This window comes from Diadema setosum, chromosome 13, assembly GCF_964275005.1.
Source record: "Diadema setosum chromosome 13, eeDiaSeto1, whole genome shotgun sequence".
NCBI classification, from domain to species: domain Eukaryota; kingdom Metazoa; phylum Echinodermata; class Echinoidea; order Diadematoida; family Diadematidae; genus Diadema; species Diadema setosum.
This window is the reverse complement of record NC_092697.1, coordinates 24,014,183-24,020,154: the sequence shown is the minus strand read 5'-3', so window position 1 is coordinate 24,020,154 and position 5,972 is coordinate 24,014,183. Positions and strand designations below refer to the sequence as shown.

At 39.2% G+C, this 5,972-nt stretch overlaps 1 protein-coding gene across 1 annotated transcript in view; it reads right to left on the bottom strand.

The window, feature by feature from the left end:
* Positions 1 to 4,016: 4,016 nt before the first annotated feature.
* The window catches only part of LOC140236983 (uncharacterized), a 59,596-nt gene continuing 57,640 nt past the window's right edge, over positions 4,017 to 5,972 (bottom strand). Inside the window, exon 4 of the transcript XR_011901816.1 lies at positions 4,017 to 4,091. The gene's annotated coding sequence lies outside the window, so the exon portion shown is untranslated. The remainder of the gene's footprint in view (positions 4,092 to 5,972) is intronic.

Below are 5,972 nucleotides of genomic sequence, written 5' to 3'. Positions count from 1 at the left end.
TTTCTTGCAAGAGGCTTCTCTAAAAAGTTATTGGTTTGAAAAATGGAATGTTTTCCAAAGGCATTTATATGTTGCAGTCTCAGAAAATCATAGCATGTAGAGTTAATGGGCCAAGGTACACTATTAGATTATAATGTGAAGCTGTAGTTAAATTGAGCTAATCAAACTTACATGTATTTCAGTTTCCATGATGCTAGAGAGAAAGTATGGTGTGTATATACAGTCCTACCTCAGTTTCTGGACTGGCGAACATCTTGATAAATGATATTGCCAAATAAGCGAGATGTACTTTAAGCAAGATGATTTTTAGCATTTTTTTTTTCATTTTTTTGCTTTCACATGCCAGCATCAATTTACTGATACTGCATTTTACAGTGTATCTATATGATATTTGCATGTTACATAACTCATGTTGTGGAAATGAAATCAAATATGGGTAAAATACCCCCTCTTTGTGTGTTTTGTTTGCTCTTGAGTTTGCCGACAAGCAAAGATTTACAGTATTTCCCCCTGTATCTCTGCAATGCCTTGTGTGTTTTCATGAACTGTAGTATATACAGTATACATGTACTTCCAGTAAAGATTGCTAGAGAAACTTTTGGGCCATAAGGTCAATAAAGGTCACAGGTCAAGTGGAAATGCTAAAAATTTCACCTGTTTTCCATATTTTGAAAATGGCCCAAAGTATTGTCATGAAAATTGGTGTACAATAACCAGCTGACGATTATGTGCCACTTATGAAATTGTCTCACATCGGCAATATGTGCTAATGACCTATTGATCATGGGTTTCAAAAATTGTGCAATTTTTTTTTCTTCTCCTCAATTTGCCTTTAGTGGCCAGTAGGTGCCCATTGTCTGCTAACTGCAGTGCTGTCACAGCACTACTATCAGTGCCAAAAAAAGGAGTAATTTTCTATTGTTGCTTTTCAGATGAATAAGATCATCATACTTTTTAAGATGGATAAGATCATTGTACTTAAATGCATCAAAATTATTTCGGAAGAAAAAATTGTGATTTGTTCTGAATGGTTGATAATCAATCTCTTTGATTTTCTTTCTTTCCAAAAGAAATTATGATATTAAACAATTAACAAAACCTGTATATTATAATCATTGTCATGATACTGTTTTTCTTTCACATTAACTAATTACTGTTCTGTTGCGTGAAGGAAGAATGGTCAACCATTAGTTATAGCAAGGCTGAAAATAACCAGTGCTCTGTGGCTGAGGCCACTTAATATTGATGTGAGGCTACCAGATATCCACAAAGGGTTCTTTGTTTCCATTCATTTTGAGCTGATGCATTTCTTTTTGGACTACCAAATTTCAGTTGTAGCAGCTCAACTTTTCTCTGCTTCTCTCTCCTCCTCAATCTCCTTCTCTCCGCTCTGATCTCTCCGTCTTTCCCACTCTCTCTCCCCCTCTCTCTGTGGGTCATCTCTGCGTGTTCTCCTAAACGATCAGCTTCCCTGTATTTTCTCTACAAACTATCTAATGATGATTTGCGAGCCTCTGCTCGCCAGTGTGTCTGTCCGCAGTGTTATGACGGACTCAATTCCTAGTATTCTAAAGGGCTTTTTACACTTGTGTTTCTTAACCCCGGACTTTCTCTGACCCAGGACTATCGTTAGTCCCGTACCAATTTTTTCAGCTTTTTACACTCGCCAATTAGTCCCGTACTATCTCTTGTCCGGGGCTAAGGAGAAAACTGACCTTTTTACACTCGTATTTCTTAGCCCCGGACTTTCCAAACCACATGAATATTCATAATTACGCTGTGTACTGTACACGTACACGCACGCACCGGCAGCACTTGATTACCTCGTTTCTGATTGGTCAGTGAGGGTCGGATTTCGTCTCCGTCGCTTAGCCCAGGATTATTTTTTCGTTCTGTTTACACTCACTTGCTTGGCACCGCAATTGCGGTGCTAACCCCTGCTATTTTGCAGGGCCAGATAGTACCGTACTATCGGTGGGGCTAGCCCACTTTGGCAAAAACGAGTGTAAACAGAAAGTGGGCTAAGGATAGTCCCGTACCAACGGTGGGGCTAAGGCCCCCCCTTAGCCCCACCGTTGGTCCGGGGCTAAGCAAAAATTTACAAGTGTAAAAAGCCCTTAAGTGGAACTCAGTTCTCTACCACCTGACGTCCATTCGTCTTCTTAGGCTGCCCACTGTAATATACATAAATAAGGCCACCCATAAATAATCTCAAAACAAGGTAACTGCTTGTCAACACTGACCACTTGTTTCACTGTCTGATACCAAAAGAGGTGAGTCACCTCCCGTAGATGTATAAATACCAATTGCTCTTTGTTTGAAAAGAGCAGAGTGTGTCACAACCCCATCAGTAACTTGCTCCGACAACTCGCCTCGGTGCAGCAGAGCATCCAATAAAACCATCTGATCTACAATGTATGCCCGGAGTGCCTGATGTCTTGTTTTTCTGTACAGTGTATTCGACTTAAATTAGTGAGTAGATGTTGTAGTGGAGTGTATAATTGCAGAACTGCAATACGAACACACTCATGCACACACATACATCATCTCTCGCGAAACAATTATAAAGATTTTTGTGGTTCGAATGTGCCACCAGAGAGAGAGAAAAAAAAAGTATGCCATGCTGTGGTTACAGTTATCGATGTTACAGAGTGGACCATTCCTGTATTGAATTGTATCTATCACTATGTGTGCATGTGTGTTTTGTTTTGTTTGCTGTACCTGGACTGCCACCCCAATAAAAAGCATAAAAAGTACCGGAATCGAACCAAATCAAACTAAAGATCTTCTCAACAAAAGACCCCCATATATTTACAACAATTTAAAAAAAAAAAAGATAAGACGAACACACACACATGCCATTCCAGTTTCAAACAACTTTATGCAGGCTCATGCCTGTAGATTTAAATCTGATTTCAGATTTTTTTTTCCCCCTCAAGTCTATACACATTTTGCCTTTTCCATGTATCGAAATCACCTGAAAATTTTGATTTCCGTTTTTTTTTTTTTTCCCAACAAACTTCGATATCATCCCTGTTTGTGGTTTAAGGTCCTCATCTCTCATCTAAAAATTGTCTTTTAGTATGATCTATGTCATCATCATCACCACATTATGTTACCGAATGTTTAGGGCACCAATCCACCTGTGTCTATATGACTCGGTCTGAGTTAAACATCCATCTCCAAGTATCTTCCAATCATTCTCTCTAGTCTTCTCTTTGCATCATCCCATATTAAAATCATCTATCCTCCAAGCAAGTTCCTGTACTGGGACAATCTACATGTAGGGTCAAACCCACTAAATTGACACAATTCTGCCTATGCTGCCCACGTCTTAATTAAGAAATAAAATATCACAGAACATGATTCTTACATCTTATCAATTCAGTAGAGTGATATTGAAGTGGAAGCAGATTTGCAAAGAAATAAAGCCAGAAGAAAGTATTTTGACCTCAGAATAGATATTGATGTAAAAAAAAAAAATAAGATAAATAATACATGTAAATATAAGACAGGTTACAGCCACACACATGGCTGAAACATGAGGTCATAGCTGCACAGCCATGACCCTTGGAAAGAAATCGTTTACATACATTATTGTATTTTATGTATGTTTTGACATTTTTATTTGGCATCAAAAGGGAGTTAACTCTCGATCATAGCAGAATCTTTGTCAGGCAAAATGACACACAGGCAGGGAAGGCAATCACATAAGGACTACACACACAAGCCCAGTCAGGGGAGGGCTGGGGACACAGAACAAAGAAAACAAAAGGGAAGGATTAGAAGTCGCGGGCAAGGAGCCCAACAAGCATGGAGGGGATTAAAGCAGGAAGGTGGACAGACAAAAGGCACAGGAGGGTCAGTGATGATCCCAAGGATCATGGGGGCAACGTGTGAAGGATAAGGATGAATAGGGAGGCAACATCAAACAAGATCAGGAACAACCAAGGGATAAAGAGAGAGTCTTATTTTTTCTCATGTTTTTTTATTGGTTACCTTTTATAAGTCAGCATGTAAAAGTAGAAGCCAGATTCACTTGCTCTTCTGAAATAGCAACAGTGGGGGCTGAACAAGCGGCGAGCCCTTACCTGGTGTACCAAGAAGAGACAACAAAGAGAAAGTGAGAGTCAACCAGCAAATACAAGTTGCCAAACAAATCAAAGTATGTATAAAAATATGATATATGTTTACTCAATTACATATCTATGTAAAGAGAGAGTCTTATTTTTTCTCATGTTTTTCTATTGGTTACCTTTTATAAGTCAGCATGTAAAAGTAGAAGCCAGATTCTCTTGCTCTTCTGAAAAAAACACAAACCATGTTGAGGTATGTTGCATGGCTTAAAAATAATTATGCTTTTATGACTATGATTTTGTCATAAAAATGATTTCAGAACAAGACCAAAAATGTTCCTTTATCAGTGCTGATGTACTGGTTGTAGCATTTATGACAGCTGTTAAATAGAAAAATGAGATGATTTAAATCAGACAATAATTAAGTGACCATTTGAGTCATAGGTGCCTTTTATGTAATATGTATGTATATATATATATATATATATATATATTAAACATTTATGTCACAGAAAATTTGAGACAGGCAAAGGATGGTTACAAACAGCAATCAAAGCATGAACAGAGCAATCTTTCTTGCATTGTCTGTGATAGACGATAGAAGAAAATCTTTTGACTTTTTATATCAATAGGCTTAGGGCCTACTTATTACACAAGTTGTTTTGTGTGTGTGTGTGTGTGTTTTTTTTAATATAGCACCAGGGTTTTTTCCACATATCCTTCACAGTGGGCCGGCCATAATTACGTTAGTCCATCTTTATTCCCCATGTAGAGTATAATATATAATGTTTTCACCGATGCCACGGTGAAGAAGAGATGTAAGATTCAGGTTCTGCAGTCTGTAATATCTTTGAAATGCAGGAAGAAGAGTCAGCAACCCCTGGAGTCCGTTTTAGATGAAGTCATCACATAAAAGTCTTTATGTTATCTCAGAATGACCAAAACGCCGCTCATTATAAATGTATAGATCTGAGAGACTTTATTAAGAACTTTAGGGCAAGAAAGATAGATGATTTTAACCCACATGAAGTTTTCGACTGTCCATGTATTCTAGCTGTTTAGCACAGAGCCTATCACACAAAAATTAATCATCTTTATTGGTGCAGAGGGGGCAAATAAGTTTGGTGTCTAAGGACTTATTATGCATTTGATAACTTAAAGCATACTTCCGAGGTATGATGATTTTGTTATATTCAAGGTATGTTCAAAGTGAAATCCGTGTCATAATCAAGTCTCGCATAAGTGTGTCTTACGAGCCAAAGGTCTCTCATAAGACTTCCATGAAATGTTTCCCGTATGTAGCTCTATGATAGACTTTTAAAGAGAAGTAAAATCCATTTCATGAAGTCTCTCATAAAGTGAACTTCAAAAGTTTCTCGTAAGAGTAACTCTTGTGAAACGGAGAAACGGCCGGACGCCTTGCAGCTTTTCTCAGCGCTAGAGGGCGGGCACAGAGATAAATACTATTATGCAGAGAGAGCACAGTTCGGTGAAGCATGCATGCTGCTAAACAGAGAACGCAGACGCGAAATCATAACAGACTGTACAGTCCCATGTATAGACGGACGGGGTACTCGCTGGACGCGACCACCGGACCGGAGCGCCGGCGGACGGAGCAGCGCGGCGGCGAAACGAGCGACGCGACATCAGATAGCCGGGCTATAGTGTGGGCCCACCACCACCACTCGACGAAAAGGCGTAACGGTTGCTGACATTTCTTAGCAAGCTCCAGTTCCCGGATCCGCTACTAGACGTTGGAAGTGCTGAACCAAAAATTGAAGCATTTGACGGGAAAAACATAGAAGTATAATACGAAGAGGGTGCAAATTATTCAGACCAGCGGGAACTTTACACTTTCTTGACTTGGATTCGACACCCACCAAACCTACGTCCACG